The following is a 20,226-nucleotide window of genomic DNA, read 5'->3' on the forward strand; positions in this document are numbered from 1 at the left end:
AAGTAGCCCAGTAAAGTAGACATCAATTGTACCAAGAATAAATGGCTCGAATGAATAATTTATGGATAGATAACCTCCATATTCTACACCAAAGGACAAGGCAGCCTCTGCCGAGATCCAAAAGAAACTGCACAGGTTCCAGGTACGACTGTACATGAAGATTGAGCTCTCCAGAAGTACATCACACCATACAAACGATAGAAGCTAGTACACCAACAACCAAAAGGAACACAATGAGATGAGGATAACAAAACAATACTTGTAATAATAACAATACACGTAGAAGGAGATGATCGCAGAAATCGGGTGCTTTGTCCTTTGGTGTAAACTGACGGGTCAACTGCAAGCTGAGAGCTTGAGAGAATCACTCCACCTCACTGACAGGCAATGGAGATGAGGTGCAGTGGCTTCAGGAACCCTGCTGTTCGTAATAAATGAAGAGGGGAAACTTTAGAATTAATGAAGGGAACTTTTAAATACATATAAGATATTGAAATATCAAAATTTTGTGAAATAAAATGTACAAAATGTTAATCTCTTTGAGAGAGAGCAGATGAGGACTTTACCTTTCTATTTCTACATGGTTGCATATCTGGATGAAGACTACCAAAAATATTTTGTGCGGACATGCTCAATCTTTGGCCAGCTTTCTCCATGAGGTGCTTGGCAGCTCTCCTTCAAGAGTTGAGAATTCCATATGCGTATGACCTGGAGAGAGGATGGCAAATCTGGTAAAGATGATAGATTGGAGCATGCACCAATTTGGAGTTCCCTCAGACATGAAAAGCGTTTCAGATTTCCTGGCAGTGAACTGATTTCACAATTCCTAAATATCAGGGTATTGACAGATGAGAAATCTGCTGATTCTTCAAATGAAAAGGATCGCTCCTTGCAATCTTCAAGGGAGAGATATTCTGGAACTGTAAAACCGTCAGCTGAGAGCATGTGGTTGAGTATTGCGGAGCTGCTAAAATAGAGAGCACGGAGCTGCAACCGTGAGATGCACTTCATACTAAGATTCGGGAGATTTCCAAAATGTGCACTGCCAAGTTGCAGCGAAGACAACCCTTCAAGAAAGCACAAGTCCTGTAAATTTCGTAGTGATAAGTGTCCCAGGGAGGTTAAATGACCAATCGACAATGATGAAGAGCTTCTGCACCAATCCATTGAAAGAAAACTCAGGTGCGGCAAGTCACCACTGAAGAAATCTGCTGCAACCACACAGTGTTTTATGCTGAGCATCTCAAGGGGCAATGGCATAAAATCTGATCCATGTGTCAACTCTACAGAAGGGCAGCTCCACAAAAAAAATGTTGAAAGAGTGGCAGCAGCTCGCAGCCCCCCTAATGATCTAAGGCACCAGCACGAGTCGATCTGCAAGTTATCAAGCTTTGTCAACGGTTGGAGAACATCCTGTGACGGAAGTGTAGTTAAAGTCATAATCTCTTTTAATGACAAACGTCTCAATGCAGTGAGACCAACAAGGCAAACCGCTAATGCTTCATCTGTAACGACACATGAATAAAGGTCAAGCCGACAAAGCCCTGATGGTGGAACCAGTTGTAGGCTGATGTTCCTTTTACATATGAGTCTTATCCTCTCCACATGGCAAAATATCCATGCGTTGATGATATCCTCTTTCACTAATACTTCACTCCCCTCTCTTTCTAGAGCACTTTCAATGGTTTCAAGATGAGAAATATCAACATCCATCAATTTCATCAAGCGCTTCAGAGATGAATGTTCTGACAACAGTATGTTCTTGATGTTTGATCCCGAATCCACCCCCCAGGTGGAAGAAAGCCGTGACTTCAGGCTGTATGTCATCATGGTGTTCTCCCTTTGGTCATACTGTTTTAGCTCATCGCTGGAAATAAACATAAGCAATATGCATTTCTTAATCACTAACTCTTCAAGGCTAGCTGGAAGAGAAGGTAATGTCTTCAAGTATGGGACATTCTCGAGGCGAAGTGAGGAGCAATTCCCAAAGAGAGCGGCATTCGATGGTAGGATTTCTAAGGCGCTGCAATTAACAAGGGCAAATGATTCCAAATTCTGGAAATAAGAATCCTCAAGTAACCAGCCTGGGTATTCTGCACATCTGTAACCTTTGATAGTAAGGCCCCTTATTTGCGGTGGTGGCACCAGACCTTCCAGGGTTTCCAAATGTAAGCTATCAGGTTCAGTCATGTCATTTTCTTCACTCCATTCAAGGTGCAATCTCCCGAGATGATTTTTCTGATGTAGCTTTGCTTCTAAGGCTTGATCCTTCCCAGCAACATTCTCAAGATTTGAGACACTTAAACTGCCTCCAAGGTTGTTCAGGTCTTTCAGCTGTCGCACCTCATAGCCCATTTGCTTTTGTACACAAAATTTGTTGAGATGTTGGAGCGAAGTTAACTTGCCAATGTAAGGGATTTGACCACCTTCAAGATATCTCAACTTACTTAAAGTGAATAGTTTTTCAGGCAAAATTTTAACATCGGGGCTAAAATGAAGTAATTGCAAGTGGTGAAGAGCACACAATGATCCAGGCAATTCAGAGATTGAAGTACGGACAACGTCCAAGTAACAAAGGTGCTTCAATTCACCAACAGAATCAGGCAGTTTGCTGCTGTTGTAGAACTGCAGAATAAGTACACGTCACTTCTTCAAATTCTGCAGCACCTGCTGGAAAATGTCTCTTGCATCATCTGTAAGTGGTTTAATGCAGACAAAGCTACGTAAATGATGTAGCATGCAGATAGAGTGCTTATGTTGCTTCAAACTCTTAACACAAACAGATAGATGTCGAACAGTGTGTGGTATTGTTGCCATCTTATCATCTTCTAATCTGAAGCAGACTTCTTTAGACAATGACTCGGCCAAATCATGAACGAGGTCATGCATAACATACCAGTGCATAACTTCGTCACCTCTGTAAACGGGTTGAAAGAATGAAACTGAGAGCATCTCATCAAAGCAGTCCCTCCCAATATCTTCCGTTCTCTTGTTCACATTGCACGAATCAATAAGTCCCTCTCCTACCCACATGCAAACCAACTTATCCCTTTTATAGCAGTGGCCTTTTGGGTGTAAACTGCAATACAGGAAACACCTCTGCAGACTTGGATCTAACTTCTCGTAACTCCACAAAAGTGCTCTACTGGGATCACTTAAGTTGTCAATCCTTAGAGCATCTTCCCATGTTGCCTTATCCTTTTTCCTGCTTAGTTGTGAACCCACAGTTTTTGCTGCCAGTGGAGATCTTCCAAGTCTTTTAGCAAGCTTCTCTGCAATCGTTTCTAGCTGCTCATGCAACCTCTGGTCTCCAATTGCTGCACCAGAAAAGGCATGTTCCTTCAAGAGTGCTAAGATATCAGTGTTTTCCATCTCTTTCAAAATAATAATTTCCTTACAGTAAAGAGCAGCTGGAAGTGTCTCAGATCGAGAAGTTACCAAAACTTTGCTTCCTGTGTGTCGAGAAACTAGAGGAGCCAGTAGTTGCTCCCAGTCCTCATTGCTCTTTTTTTCGAACCAGACATCATCCAACACAAGCAGGAATCTCTTTGATTTTTCCAGTATGTCCCTCAATATGCATTGGAGAGTATCAAGATTATCAACAGATGGACACTGCCCTCCTTTTGCTGATTCAATAATCAACCGTGTATGGCCAATAACATCAAGTTTGCGCGAGATGCAAACCCACATCCTGACCTGAAAATGTTCTTTTACCCTCTTGTCATTGTAAACATACTGCACCAAGGTGGATTTTCCCATGCCTCCAAGTCCAACAATGGCTAGACCAGAAAACCTACTTGTATCTGACTCAACAGCAATCGGCTTGGTAAGAATATCTGTAATATCATCGCGGTCCTTGTCACGACCAATCACTTTCGGAGGTGCTATTGATGTGGCCGCTCGAATAACAGCTGCTGGCATTGCGGAGGCCCCAGCAGTTCCCGGAGGCCCTTGGCTTTCGCAAGTATGAGCTTCAGTTCCTTGAGCTGGTCGAGTAGCTTTTTGTTCTTTGGGCGCAGATTGGACACAGTATGCACATGCTTCATAATAGTACCATTGGAAGATGCATGTTCTATCAAAGAATCCTTCCCACTCTCTGCTTTTGTGCTTGAGGATGTTGTACTCATGCTCGTCTAGCAGGTCCTCAGCTTTACAAAAGGCGTCTTTGAGCTGCTGGACCCAGTTGTCCAACATTGGCCTGTGTGGGCTCTTGTTAGCTGCTTCAACCAGTAGAGCAAACTGCGGCATGATGTTGGTCTCCAGTTCATGGAGCTCACTCACCATGTCCACACCAAGGCACCTTGCAGGGTCAGCTAGGAGCTTCTTTAAAATTGGTGATACCACCAACTGTAAGCCAGCCCGTACACCAGCCACAGCCAGTGCCACTTCCGCCATGGAAAGCACGCCGTGGGACGAGGGGGAGGATGAATCTCTTACTTTTTCTTTATTGGACGTAGTAAGAGACACGGTGGGAAAATTGGGATTTTTTTCTTTTTTGAGGAATGAAAATAGGGAATATAACGGAGCAAAGATGGGCAATAGGTAAAATTACTCTAAAGGCAGATTTGTGTGTGTTAACAGAATCTTCTGTTTGGATGGTGGTTGGGGGAGGGGATCACTAGGATGAAAAATGAAGCGAATAATGATGGCCTCTGGAGTAGCAATAGATGGAAAACCTGCAGGAGCGGGAAACAGGGAGATGAATCAGTGAGCTGCAACACAGAACATATAGTAAACAGAGCCACTGCAAGCTGATTCTTCTTCTTGCTTTTGTGCTAGTGGATGTATTTGAAGAAGAAAAGAGCAAGCAGAGGACTAAAACTGCCAAGAAGAAAACAGATGGGAGAGAGCTTACACAGATGAAGAGGTGCGGTGTTGAGGGACTTCTGTAGCCGGTGCGGCGATGAATGGAATGGGAGTGGAAATCAAAGGTAGAAAACCTGCAGAGCGGGAAACAGGGAGATAAATCAGTGAACAGATAAGCCGCTACAAGCTGATTATTCTTCCTGATTTTGCAGGAGAATATGTATTTGAATGAAGACTACCTCACACAAGAAAGAAAATGAAGGGCAGAGAGCTTACACAGATGAAGAGGTAAAGGATGACGAAGGAACTAGACCGTTGGAGACAGTGCAAGATAAACAAATCTATTAAGTACAAAGATAAACAATATATCAAGAGGGGAAATTAATCCATTATTGAGTTCAAGAAAACATGAGTCGGATCAAATTGGCAAATATTTTAAATGCTGACCCAAGTGACTCATAATTTTAGCATCAACACTCAAAGCAGGCACTTCAACCCAAGATGATATTCAATGAAATATAACACAAACATATATAAAAAAGTCATAGATTAATTCCCGATCGTACTTGTTAATACACATCAACAAAGAAGCCTAATAGTTGATCTAGTTAATACATAGTGGAGCTCATGTGGGTACGGAGAGCTAGGCCGATAAGAAACACCACCACACTCGACACCTCTCAGATAAAAGGCTAAGCGTTCACAACATAATAACCAGCTGGGGCATAGTTAATACATACTGGAGCTCATGTGGGTACGGAGAGCTAGGCCGATAAGAAGCACCACCACACTCAACTCAGCAGCCCTCTAAGTGTTGACAACATAATCGTCGGGTCAGATGAAAGGCGGAGCGTTGACAACATAACCCTCTAGTGTCAAAAAGAAGGTATGTTGAACAAGAGTTTGCTTGAGCAAATAATGAGTGGCAGTGATGCCTCCGGTATGGAAACTGGCAATCAACTTGCCATCGATATCAACCTGAAACAGCCATTCATCACAACTGATGAGAATGAGCAACCCACCGTCGTCTCCAGGCACGACCATGACAACTTGTTTGTGTTCGGAACACTGGCACTGCTGCCTGGTCTCCGCAACAGGCAATTTAACGCGACACTTGAAATCCCAGACCTCACTTTGGTGGTTCGGCATCACCCAGATATCAATGGCCGCGCCTTGTTCATTAGGACCGAAGAGGGCAAGCATGTCACCCATCATAAACACCCGAGCGTCGTGACTAGCAGGCGCCAACCGGGGCACGGATACGCCTGAACGACTCATTGGTGGTGTCGAATACGAGTATTCCAATGTCCGTGTACCAGTATATGCTGCCTCGGAATAGGATTCCGGCGCTATCTTCCAGCAAGAGCAGACGAGGGCACCCTATGCGCCTCAGCGGCTCGGCAGAGCCTAATGTGAAAACAAAGGCGCCATCTTCAACCCCTCGGAACAGCAACAGGCGGTACTTTCCGGTAGGGGGGTGAGGGTACATTCCCATAGCAGTGAATCCCTTGAGCTGGTGGAGAGGAGCATACTGCCGAGTTGCCGGGTTGCAGATGCAAAGGTCGAACGACGGGACGTGGCAGAGGAGGAGGAGGCCGTCGCGGGAGGCGCGCACATACAAGGGGTGAGTGGAGGACGGTTTCCACTCGCAGGGAGCCTTTTTCAGTCGCGCGACGGACTGTAACCGGCCGGCGGCGGCGACCCCTGCACGGTGGTCCAAGGAGACGATGTCGGAAAAGGCGGCGCGGAAGTCGTCGCTGCCGTCGAGGAGGGGGAGGTCGGGCTGGCGGGCGTGGTGGGAGAGGAGGAAGTCGCGGCGGGCTGACGGCGCGGCAGCGGAGCAGGGGTTTGGGGGCCAGGCGGATGAGGATCTCCCAGATGGCGATGTCGTCCGGGAGGGCGGGGAAGAGAGGAGTCGCATCCGCCATGGTCGCCGGCGGCTGAGAGTGGTGGAGTTGCGGCGGCGGCGGAGGTAGGTAGGTTAGGTCATCTGAGACTGAGAGTGGTAGAAAGAGTAAAAAGAGACGGCCATTTGGGCTGCTCTCAAACGGGCTGGGCTGGGCTGGGCTGGGCTTGGATCCACTTGAATGCATTTATTTAGCGTGTAAAAACAGAATAAGAAAACAAATAGATTATGCTCCTTGTCTAGTTTTAGATTATTTTTGTTTGAGATCTTTGGCAAACATTGAAATTCAGGCAGTTTTCAATCTTATTAGTTATCACACAAATTAATTCGTGTCGCAGCTCTATCACTACGTATGTATGTACTTTCGGGCTATTTTTTCTAACCTTATGATCGAGGCGCTCACCCGGCTAATCTAGCGAATTTCGGAACTAATATTTGCTAGCCTTACGTTTTGGTTTAGCGAATAGCTAAAGCAGCGGTATATGCGCCTCCTCTGGTTCTACATAAATTGAATGTGAAACTAAACATCAGATGTTGCTGGATCTTATGACAATTAATGGTCCTTGACACGGCAACACGCGTCGGGGCATTTCTGCGCGGGTTGGATGGGAGCAACGGCCCGTTGATTGTGCTACCTGAAAACTTCTTCGACGGCGAGAGGAAAATGATTTTTTAGAAAATCAAAAAATGTATACAGTATTTATTAACATATTTTACGAAAATGAATTTTCAAAAAAAAAATTATCACATGTTTTAAAAAAATAACCAGAGTTAACAAATGGAGAAAATATATTTGGAAAAGTATATATTTTTTGTATTGTAGATATAAATAGTTTTCACATAATTATATGCTTTTTTCATGTCATATATTAGTATTGTAGATATAAATAGTTTTCACATAATTATATGTTTTTTTCATATTTCATATATTGGTATTGTACATATAAATAGTTTTCTCCATGAACTAGGTAAACAATTCCAAAGTTTGACCTTTAAAAAAATCTATGTATGCACTACATTGTAGAATGGATGGAGTATTAGAGAAGAAAAGTAATAACATTCATGCACATAAATTTGCTTTCATACAGGTTGACATGCCAACAACCGGTTGACTAGAAACATAGATATATGATACATAAATAAAAATCCATGGGTGGATTGAAAAAAAAAGTACATCATAGAGTGAAAAGAAAATGAATTGTAACAAGACCTCGGACGGATGAAAATCTCTCTCCAAAATAGAGTGCAATCAAGTCTTTAGGAAAAATATCAAACGATCCTCATATCATAGGACAAAATCCTTAGGATTCATTCCTAACTACAGTATGTAGTAGTTTATCTGCAATAGCCCATAGTCGCTCTACGATAACAAGTTCCTTACATATATCTGAAAACAGAAGATGGATACTGTTTTTTCTTAAACTAGCATAACTGAACAAAAGATGGATTATATGAATCAATGATCTTTAGTAATAGAACTATACTCATGTCATGTAGGAGCTTCCTCGTCATATCATACAACAAACAAAACCTCATCACTAAAATACATACAAAAGCTGTGCAAAGTTTACACAAGTTAAACATCTCCAGCTTACTATAGTATTAAAAATGTCTAGTTCAAACACTGTAACAGCTCCTCACTGCTGTGCAGGGGATGCTCGCAAGATCCTGCCGACAGAATCCGGCTGAGATCGTCGTAGCAGTCATCTTTGGCCGGTCGACCTCGGTTTGGCACCGTTCGACGAGTTGAGGTGCAGAGAGACAAAGATCACCCCGATCACGACAATCAAGAAGCCGACAAGCGTGCTGAAGAAGAGGGCCCCCGGCTGCCTTGTCTGCACAAACCCGTACACTCCCCCGGATGTCACCAGGATGACGTCGGTCAGACCATCGCCGGAGAAATCCTCGAGGATGAGCGCGTGGGTCGGAGGCGCGGGGAGGTCGATGGATGTCAGTAGGCTACCATCAGGAGAAATCACCACGGCCTCCTGGTCTCCGCCCGCAATGATCACCTGCTTTGGGTCGTACGCTCGCAGAGAGAAGGTCTTGAGAGTAGGAACCACGACGTTCTCCATCATCCCTGATGGAGATGGAAGGTTGGACCATGTTGCGCCTGTCGACAGCTGCCATCTCCACATCGCATCGTGACCAAGTAGGCCTGGAGTGTACGAGGTCACCTACAATGACAAACAAACATGTCAGGGAAAACGAGTGTCATCAGACTTGCTGCATCTAAAATCGCTAAAAATATATACTGACCTCTCCCCTGCTTGTTAGAAAGATGATATCGCCATGACTTCCTCTTCTGTGTTTATGACCATCATCCCTCTCGAGCAGAACTGGGGTTGCCACCTCTAAGCCAGATGGATCAAATGACCTCCCAAAACTTCTTGAAAAGTCACCATGATGGAACAGATTGAGATGGCTGTAATGGCAGATAGAAACATTGAATAGTTGCTCCCGCACTGGTACACCGGATGTAGCAACTGCCCAACAGGGTTTCAGCACCTCCATTTTCTTTCTTTACCTCTTCATCATCCTTTACCTCTTCATCCCACAACAGGGTTACTGTGGGAGACAGTGCAGCGATGAAGGAGGATGGGAGATCGCAGGAGAGGCGAATCGGAGGCAGCACTAGACCGTAAGAGAAATAGGACTCATGACTCTCCAATGGGGGTCAACAAGACATGAATGGATCTGATCCAGCCACTCGCATTTTTTAATTTAAGCTGAGCCCAACTTGCTGAAAAATTAACCGGTACCCACAGTCTGTAGCGCACTCACTAATCAAACGATGATTAAATACATGAAGCGGACGCGTAAGCTATAGTTAATAAAAAGCAAGTGCCCATCCACTCATGTTTTTTAACAATGAAATGGTAGGTCATCTTACCTGCTTCTCTTTTTTTGTTTGTTTCTTTCTTTTCCATTACCATCACTGGTCCTTTTGTGATTTCCAAGAAACATCGCTCCAGTTCTGAAAGGAATAATAAAATTACGATCTCATATGCCTTCAATTTACAGGACATGTATGGCAATTGACAATTGCAAATGGGTAATATGATGTGCATTAAAGGAACAACAATGAAGACAGAACATGACATTGTGAAATACAGAGGAAGTGGGCCTGAACATAGGTCACCTTACCTGCTTCTCCTTCTTTTTTTCCATCACCATCAATGGCCTTTGATGGTTTCCAAGAACAAGCTGGAGCAGGTAGGCTACATCCCTGCATGAACATAGGTGAGAGGTTAACTAACTGCCTCAAGGCATAATGAAGTATGTTAAACACCATCATATGCGGCATATTAGAGATAAGGCTAGGTATATTAGAGATAAGGTTAGGAGGTAGTTTGTATTGAGATATTCTTGTAACCATCTCCTCCTTTCTTCTCTCACAAGATGTATCCTAGATTCTCGCTTATCTCTCTCTCTCAAACCGCATGTAAGCCATCTAGGGTTTCGGCTCCCCTGCTATATAACATGAACACGTCGCCTCGACAAGGGCAAGACGTTTTACCGCTCGCACATGGTAATCAGAGCCCCTCTTCTTCAACTCATCTAGCTACCAAAAACCATCTGTGCCAAAGCTACCATGTCTTCCTCCTCCGGCGCTTCCCTCTTGGCTAGTCTCAATGGCCAGGTCACCGAGAAGCTATCCCGCACGAACTACGTGATGTGGCGCACGCAGATGATCCCCCAACTGCGAGTCGCCGGGGTCTTCGGCTACGTCGACGGCACCCAACCGGAGCCGGCAAAGCTGCTCGTCACCACCGACAAGGAAGGCAAGCAGACTTCAACGCCCAACCCTCTCCACCCAATCTGGGTCCGGGAGGACCGGCAGGTCCTTGGCTACCTGCTGGGCAACCTCACAAAGGAGGTACTCCTCACGGTGACCACGGTCACCACCGCGGGCACGCTATGGACGACGCTCGCCGGCATGTACTCGTCACAATTGGTGAGTCGCATCAACAATATTCGCACCTCTCTCATCAATGCGCAGAAGGGCAACCTCTCCGTCGCCTCCTACTTCGCCACCATGCGTGGCTACGCCGACGAGATGGCCGCGGTGGTCAAGGCGATCCTCGACGATGAGCTCATATCCTACATCATCCACGGGCTCGATGCTGACTACCAGCCTCTGATCTCTGCTTTGGACGCTCGCGTGACCCCGGTCACCCTCGACGAGCTGTTCGCTATGCTCTCCAACTTTGATCAGAGGATGGTGCACTTCCACGAGTCTAGCGGCGGCGGCTTCAAATCCTCCGCCAACTCGGCCTCTCGCGGTCGTGGCGGCTCCTCTCGGCGCGGCGGCTCCTCCCGTGGCAGGGCGAGGTCCAGTGGAGGCGGAAACGGCGGCGGCTCCAACTCATGCAATGGCGGCGGGCGTGCTTCCTCCAACAACCGCACTCGTCGTGGCGGCGGCAACCCTCGCGCACGCCCTGATGCTCCTTGCTGCCAAATATGTGGCAAGTTGGGGCACACAGCAAAAGATTGCTGGTACCGCTATGAAGAGGACGACGACTCCTCTCAAGATGATGACAATGTGGCCGCGGCTGCAGATGGCTCCTACGGCATCGACACCAACTGGTATGTCGACAGCGGCGCCACCAACCACATCACCAACGAGCTCGAGAAGGTGATCATGAAGGAGAAATACCGCAGCAAGGATCAAATCCACACGGCTAGTGGTGAAGGTATGGAGATCCGTCACATTGGTCATTCAAGTTTTAGTACTCCTTCTCGTAAAATCCATCTTAGGAAAATTTTGCATGTTCCTAATGCCGACAAAAGTCTTCTCTCCGTCCATAGAATTGCTCTTGATAATCATGTCTTCCTTGAGTTTCACCCTTACTTCTTTTTGATCAAGGATCAGGTGACGAAGAGAATTATCTATCGAGGTAGATGCGTTCGTGGACTCTACCCGTTGATTCCGGAGCTTAGGAGACTGAATAAACAAGCTTGTAGTGCTATCAAGCTTTCATCCACACGATGGCATGATCGTTTAGGACATGCTTCTTTTTCTTTAGTTGAAAAATTACTTAGGAAGAATAAGCTCCCGTTTGTTGGTGAGCGCAATATTGAAACTATTTGTGATTCCTGACAACGAGCTAAGAGTCATCAGCTACCTTATCCCATATCCACTAGTGTGTCTACCAAACCCTTGCAATTAATTTTTTCAGATGTTTGGGGTCCTGCCCCCAACTCAGTAGGTAGACATACATACTACGTGAGTTTTATTGATGACTACAGTAAATTCTCCTTGATTTATCTTCTTAAGAAAAAATCCGATGTCTTTCATGTTTTTAAGAACTTTCAAGCACTCGTTAAACGCCAATTTGACAGCAAGATACTTGTTGTCCAATCAGACTGGGGCGGAGAGTACGAGAAATTAAACTCTTTCTTTCAAACTCTCGGCATCTCTCACCATGTGTCATGCTCCCACGCTCACCAACAAAACGGCTCTGCTGAACACAAGCACAGGCACATTGTTGAGGTCGGCCTAGCTCTCTTAGCTGGCGCCTCCATGCCTTTGAAATTCTGGGATGAAGCTTTTCTCACTGCCATTCACATCATTAACATGCTTCCTAGTCGCGTTATTAATAATGAAACTCCAGTAGAACGGCTACTCCACACCAAACCTGATTACACGTCGCTACGTGTTTTTGGGTGTGCATGTTGGCCTAATTTTCGTCCATACAATCAACGCAAACTTATGTTTCGATCAAAGCAATGTGTATTTCTTGGGTATAGTGCCCAACACAAAGGTGTCAAGTGCCTAGATGTGTCTACGGTCCGAGTTTATATCTCCCGTGACGTTGTTTTTGAGGAAACAAAGTTTCCTTTCGCTGATCTTCATCCCAACGCCGGTGCCTTACTTCGCAAAGAAATTCTACTTCTACCCTCTTCTCTCACCGGCCTTGATCATGGTGGAATTACTTGTGATGATTCAATGTCGACTAACCCTCCTAATGGTGCACCCGAGTTCTCTTGTGACGTTGCAGGAACAACCAGCAAAAAAAATGATGAAGAAAATGGCTCCCAAGTGCCATATTTGCTGTGTCCAGATTTGGGGAACAAATCCTCCTTGGGATCGGCGCCGAACCAGCTGCAGTTCAGCAGATCCGCGCCAGCATCTGCGCTGGCAGACGCGCCAGACCGGCCTGCGACGGAATCTGCCGCGCGTGTGGACCAGGCCCCGGCTGGTGGCGCCCCCGATGCTACGCGGCGGCGTCCCAGTGGAGCGGGCGGCGTGCGCTTCCCCGACCAACCGCAATGCTACAAGCGGCGGGCCCAGGCGCGGCCGACGGGCGCGAGTGCGGGTTCCAGTGCTGACCCGACCAGCCAGGAGGGCGCGGGCTTCGGTGCTGATTCTCGTGGCCCCGCGCAATCGTTGGCTCATGATGAGCCCGCCGGTCTGGCACGAAAATCTAAGCAAATATGGCCTCATTTGTTCTACAGATGAACATGCCGAACCAAGAACTCTGGATGAGGCACTTGGAGATGAAAAGTGGAGAAAAGCAATGATGGAAGAATATGTAGCACTGAAGAAAAATGAAACATGGCATTTGGCTCCCCCACGGCAAGGTAAAAATCTTATAGATTGCAAGTGGGTGTTCAGAGTTAAAAGGAAATCTGATGGAACTATTGATAGATACAAGGCTAGGCTTGTTGCAAAAGGTTTTAAGCAAAGATATGGTATTGATTATGAGGATACATTTAGTCCAGTTGTAAAAGCTGCCACCATTCGCCTTGTTCTATCTGTTGCTGTATCCAGAGGATGGAGTCTCAGACAGCTAGATGTCCAGAACGCGTTTCTTCATGGTGTTCTTGAAGAAGAGGTGTATATGAAACAACCTCCTGGGTTTGAGAGCAAGTCTAATCCCTCGTTTGTGTGCAAACTTGATAAAGCACTCTATGGCTTGAAGCAGGCTCCAAGGGCGTGGTATTCCCGTCTTAGTCACAAGATGCAATCACTTGGTTTTGTCCCTTCCAAGTCAGACACCTCACTGTTTATTTACAATAAGCTCAATACATGCATATTTGTTCTCATCTGTGTTGATGATATTATTGTTACAAGTTCATCTAGTGAGGCCATTGCATCATTGTTGAAGGATTTAAGTGCAGAATTTGCTCTCAAGGATCTTGGAGATTTGCATTTTTTCCTTGGGATTGAGGTGAAGAAACACAAGGATGGAGTTCATCTCTCTCTAGAGAAGTATGCAACCGATTTGGTAAGAAAGGCAGGCTTGCAAGGTTGTAAACCCTCTTTCACTCCATTATCTAGCTCAGAAAAGCTATCTCTCATAGAAGGGCACCTCTTGAATCAAGAGGATAGTACAAAGTACAGGAGTTTGGTAGGTGCATTACAGTACTTGACTTTAACAAGGCCTGATATCTCATTTGCTGTCAACAAGGTATGTCAGTTTCTGCATGCTCCCACCACTGTGCATTGGACTGCTGCAAAACGCATTGTCAGATATGTCAAACATACTTTGAGCATTGGTCTCAACTTCAGCAAGTCATCCTCAACTCTTGTTAGTGCTTTCTCTGATTCTGATTGGGCAGGTTGTCTGGATGACAGACGCTCCACTGGTGGATTTGCAATATTTTTTGGACCAAACTTGATTTCATGGTGCGCAAGAAAACATGCCACGGTGTCTAGGTCTAGCACAGAGGCAGAGTACAAGGCATTAGCAAATGCTACAGCTGAAATCATATGGGTCCAATCAATGCTAAAAGAACTTGGTATTCGAAGTTCTCAAACTCCATGTTTGTGGTGTGATAACCTTGGTGCCACCTACTTGTCTGCAAATCCAGTCTTTCATGCCAGAACAAAGCACATAGAGATAGTCTTTCATTTTGTCAGAGAAATAGTTGCACTGAAACAGCTTGATATTCGGTTCATTCACTCCAGAGATCAAGTTGCAGATGGGTTTACTAAAGCCTTGCCTATCAAAAGCTTTGAAGAGTTTAAGCATAATCTCAACCTCTTGAAGTTGTGATTAAGGGGGGGGGGGGGTTAAACACCATCATATGCGGCATATTAGAGATAAGGCTAGGTATATTAGAGATAAGGTTAGGAGGTAGTTTGCATTGAGGTATTCTTGTAACCATCTCAACCTTTCTTCTCTCACAAGATGTATCCTAGATTCTCGCTTATCTCTCTCTCAAACCGCATGTAAGCCATCTAGGGTTTCGGCTCCCCTGCTATATAACATGAACACGTCGCCTCGACAAGGGCAAGACGTTTTACCGCTCGCACAAAGTAAACATAGGTAACTAACATGTTTCATCCTCCTCAAAAAAAAAGAAGAAAGATTGCATCTGAATCGGATGGGTTTTTCCCCGCTCTTGGTGACCCAAATTGAGTTGTCAAGGCAAGAATCAGTGGTTACATGGAACAAATTGCCTGGACATAGATAGGTTAACTGACTACTGCCTCAGGCACAGTGAAGCCAGCAAACTCTGCTAAGGGGAATGGGTCTCCCCTGCCACCAACACCAACCTCCCTTACATGGAGCCAGGGGCGTGAGAATACTAACCTGACTTGACCATAGTGATCTGATCTACTCCCTCCGTTCCGAAATAGATGACTCAACTTTGTACTATTTCGGAACGGAGGGAGTAGCTAGTTGCGTTTTTCAACTTGCTGAAAAATGTAACAGGTGCCCTGTGTTCTGTAGCGCACTCACTAATCAAATGGTTATAAATACAACAAGTGGCCGAAGCTGCCGGCCTAAGCTATAGTTGTATCTAATAAGAACTAAGTGCTCATTTACTCATCTTTTGATGTTACTCGATCAAAGAGTATTTGTTGGCGTGAGGTAGTAAACCGAGGCAAGCAAGGTTTCTACTCAGTTGGGTATCAGTCAGCGGTTATATCAAAGTAGTGGTTCTGCAAACATGAGATGAGCGACAAGATAGAAACACTTGGGTTTATGTTTTAAGTTGTTAAACAGAAGGTTCACCGGTTTGAATCTCAGTAGCTAGTTTGCATACTGTGTAGAAGTAGAAGAATTCATGAACTACACACCCTGTGGTGTTGGCGGACCTGGTGGTGGCACATCAATATGAAGAAAGTCAGTGAAGATTGTTTTTTTAGAACATGAATAAAATGGCTTACTTTTTGTTTCTTTTCCATCTGCATTAGTTTTACCCTCCTCGAAACAAAGAAAGGAACAACGAAGATTGCATCTGAATGAATTCGGTGGACCTAATTAATTCAGTTGTCGACACAAACTGCATCAAGCATCTGCTAAGGGGCAGCCTCCAGTCCAGAGGCAGGAATAGGATGGAGCTCACCTGCTAAGGGCGCATGAATCCTCACCTGATCTGACCTCACCATAACTGCCGTCTCCTCGTCGCGGCCCTAGCTAGCAGATCTCAGCAGAGGCGGGGGGCGGAGAAGACTGGAAAACAGAGGAGCTCGATTCAGACATGAGAGGTCGCCGGTGGCGGCGGACTCTGCTCTGCCGGAGATGGAGGATTCTGCCCGGCCGGCGAGGGGATGCGCGAGCCGTCCTCCATCTCCATGGCCGGCCGCCGAGGCGCAGTGGAACTGATTTGATTTTGGTTTTGTGTCCATGGCCGGCCGCCGGGGCGGGGGGATTGGATGATTTGCCCCACTTTACAAGGGGTTGGATGATTTGCCCTGTGATTGTCTCAATGGCAATGGCCCCGGGCCCCATCTGGTAGCCTCTCGGGAGGAGAGGGGGCAAATGATCAAATGAAGAAGTAAAGTGGGGCAAAAGATCCAATTTCTCCCACCGAGGTTCGAGGACAGGAACTGATTTGATTTTCCCCTTGATTTTGTGTCCAAGCAAAACAGGCAGATGAAATGAAAGATAAAAAAGATGAAATACTATATGAAATCTTGGAGTCGAATTTCTGTGAAACATACAACGTTTTGTTTCGAACCAAAGTAAAAAGTCTCTCCATTGGTGTTCTCATCACCTCACATATTATTCTCACCGCAAATTAAGATTGTCCGCACAAGATTAGTTTTTTTAAAAAGATTGTCCGCACAAGATCGCTCCACGGGGGCGACATGGGTGGCCACCTAATCCTATCGCCGCCACCACCTTGGAATGGACTGGTACTCGTGGTGCCTCGGTGTGACCCGGGTGAGGCTCTGGGAGAAAGCTCGGCGCCATCGGTGGCGATGCACGCCGTTGTCGTGTCCTTCTTGTCGGCATCAGCGTGGTCTCTCTCTTTGTGTGTAGTAGAACTCCAGTTGAAAACCCCTGGACCATTTCTTTGGTCTTGGCAGCAGCGATGCGGTACGTCGTTACCCTCCTGAGGGCGTTGCCGGGGAGCCCAGGTTCATCTCGTTCGTATCACATCGTCGTTGGTACGCCAGGTTGGATCCCTTCTCAAAGCTTCTTCGACTCTGGTGTGAGGCGATCTTGCCTTCCTCCTACTTTATATACATGTCCTTGTTGACACCTCGCTCGGTCCTCAGTTTACACATGCAAGATCAGCGCTCCACAATCCGGAGCGGGAGAGCAGGGAGGCCTCCCCGGCGATGCCTTCAGGTGGAGCAATGCAACAAAGGACGACAGTCTTTCTAAGGAGGTGTGGTTTTTATCTCCTATTAATAGTTTCGATCGTGTTGGGGTTGGCTGTAGCTTCTCTTGTAATCTTATTTTTACTTTGATAAGATAGTAAGAGGGTATCCTCGTCACCTTGTATCGATTTGGCTATTTGCTTTATATAAAAAACGGGACGCAAGCTTTCTGGGTATTGCTTGCACAACACAAGGTGTCCAAAAGAACACACTCATATTTGTTTTGATGGCAGACTTCATGGTAAGGCGCGGCTTAAAGATTATGTAAGGCTAAAAAATACCCTCTCAGTAAACAAATATAAGACATTATGTAATTATTCTTTTCAAAGTTTTTGGGTTCACAAAACTAGGGTGAGAACTGAGAGGAGGCGCCCTTGTGGATCCAACACACCTGGCCCACACACCTTAGCCCTACAGTCAAGTGTTGTTTTCCTAAATATCGATCCTGTCTTTTCTTTCTTTTTTTGCGAGGACAACTTCCAATCTATTTATCAACTGACAAGATAGTACAAAGAACACCAGAAGTAAAAAAATACATCCAGGTCGGTAGACCACCTAGGCGACTACAAGAACTGGAGCGAATCGAAGGCGTGCTGCCGTCATTGCCCCTCCTTCATCAGAGCCGGCAAACTTTGTTATGGTAGACAATCAGGAAGTCATCATGTATCAAACTGGTCTTTGATAGCTAGGGCGCATCGAAAGTGTGATGGTTTGGTACCCGGTCCCGTCAGTACCTAATTCAAACAAATATTCAGAAAGTGTTACTTAAAAGTATGATAATATTGTATGGATACATATGAATGTTCTCGATTTATGTGGAAAGTTCCATTTTTTAGAGAATGTAAATTTTCATTAAGTAATACTCCTCCATTAGCAAATATAATATGTTTTAGATATTTCAATATGAATTATATAGAGTGAAATGAATGAACAAACGCACTATAAAACGTTAGAAAAACCGAGGGAGGGGTAATAAACTATATTGTCTTTTTATAAAATGTCTGTATAATATAATATACATATAAAATGTCTGTATACAATTGATTCACGAAAACGTTAGAAAAACCGAGGGAGTACAATAGTTTATGTGTGTCTCTCTTTTATGTGTGTCTCTCTTTTAATAATGCCACATACGAAAATGCATATAGATGCAAATATGTACACGTGTACTATAGATCTATATCTGCATGCACACAATATTCTAGAACGTTTTGTCATATAAAAACAATATTTTTCGCAAAAAGATAATAGTAAAAACAATTTATTTTGTAAAGCGCTCCATGGAGGGAGCCTCCTCTGAATCGGTTAAGCACCCCAAAACAATGCTTGTGTGTCGACTGTCCATCCTAATCATCGGTATAAATTCACTAGAAGAAAAGTATGCATGCGTGCTTGGCCACAACTTCATTAGAAGAAAAGTATGCAAGACCACGACGTGGACTAGGGTGTCAACTTGAAACAGGACGAGTCTTGAATTCAAATTCTAGCCACAGCCTGCTCTGCCGTGCTCTGCAGGGTCGAATGTCCGGATCATTACAAATTCTAGCAATAACTTCAGCATATGAAAAGTATACATGAAAAGACCAGTACGCGGACTAGCTTAAGATGCTTGTGGAGGAATAATAGAGATAAGCTGCTCGCTCCACTCCACTGTCTTCTTCGTCTGCCATTTCCGATCGACCAATATGACTAAGCTCGCGCTCCTCGTTCGAGCAACTGCACTACTCCTTTGCTTCCTCATCTCCCAAATAGCGTCCACTTCCAATGGTCAAGCGAGTGTATCAGAGGCTTGCCTTAGCAGTGAGCGAGATGCGCTCCTGTCCTTCAAGGCAGGCCTCTTAGACCCCGTTGGTCGTCTCTCGTCAGGGCGCCCTGGCGACGACTGTTGTCAATGGAAGGGAGTTCGGTGCAGCAACCGAACTGGCCATGTAATCAAGCTCAACCTCCGCAACATCGACATGGATAACTACGGCTATCCGAACATGAGCAGATGATTGAGCTTGTTGGCAGCAGAGATGAGCTCCTCTTTGGCTAATTTACAACACCTGAGGTATCTTGATCTGAGCTATAGTGACTTCAACAACACAAGCATACCTCTTTTCATGGGTTCCCTCGGCAACTTAAGGTATCCCAACCTCTCGTGGGCATATTTCACTGGGATGATACCTTCCCAACTAGGCAATCTCTTCAAGTTGCAATATCTCGATGTCTGTTGGAATTATAATGGTCTTCAAGCAGTGCATCTTGCATGGTTGCCACGCCTCTCTTTGCTGAGTCATCTTGACATGAGCAGACTTAATCTTAGTTTTGTGGGGGATTGGGTTCACAAGTTTAACATGCTCCCTTCACTTAAAGTGCTTCGCTTGACAAATTGTGGCCTTAATAGTACTGTGACTACTAGTAATTTACATTCCAAGTCCAACTTCACACATCTCGAGGTCCTTGATATGTCTGATAACTACTTATTTGGCACTTCATTCAAGCACAACTGGTTTTGGAACCTTACAAGCGTCAAGGAGCTCTACCTCTTTGGTTGCGCCTGGAATGGGTCCATTCCCAGCCAATTGAGAAACATGAAGTCCCTTCAGGTCATAGACTTGAGTTTTAACAATCTTGAGGGTTTGCTACCAACAGTGGTATAAATTTTGCTCCCGCTGTAGTCAGTCTCGTTGGTTAAATTTACGATCAAACTTGGATCTGAGGAAACACGGGCGCACTACATTGTGGAATGGAGGGAGTATCAGTACAGCTCGCCCTCTCACCCAGCTAGAAAAAATGCGTCAACATGTGACACTATAGCACAAATATAATACATGTGACCACTGTTGCAAGAAGCTTCCCCTTATAAGTATTGGTTGATTAGCAGACATCTTAGGATCATACCTTCAAGAAAGCCCACCAAGACACCACATTATAAAGAAAAACACTCCATCTTTCCCACGTG

General features: G+C 45.3%; 3 pseudogenes across 1 annotated transcript; 1 reads left to right on the forward strand and 2 right to left on the reverse strand.

Moving 5' to 3' along the window:
• Positions 1–46: 46 nt before the first annotated feature.
• On the reverse strand, positions 47–5,151 carry LOC125521113 (disease resistance protein RGA2-like; annotated as a pseudogene). The gene is made up of 4 exons (XR_015611076.1): positions 5,083–5,151; positions 4,856–4,940; positions 567–4,676; positions 47–418 (listed from the first exon to the last, which is right to left on the reverse strand). The product of XR_015611076.1 is annotated as a disease resistance protein RGA2-like (transcript).
• Positions 5,152–5,309: 158 nt separating this feature from the next.
• Positions 5,310–6,734, reverse strand: LOC147962883 (putative F-box protein At4g38870; annotated as a pseudogene).
• Positions 6,735–18,909: 12,175 nt separating this feature from the next.
• Positions 18,910–20,098, forward strand: LOC125525752 (receptor-like protein EIX1; annotated as a pseudogene).
• The last annotated feature ends 128 nt before the right edge of the window (positions 20,099–20,226 follow it).

Source organism: Triticum urartu, chromosome 7A, assembly GCF_056163025.1.
Source record: "Triticum urartu cultivar PI428250 chromosome 7A, HENAU_Tu73, whole genome shotgun sequence".
Taxonomy (NCBI): Eukaryota; Viridiplantae; Streptophyta; class Magnoliopsida; order Poales; family Poaceae; genus Triticum; species Triticum urartu.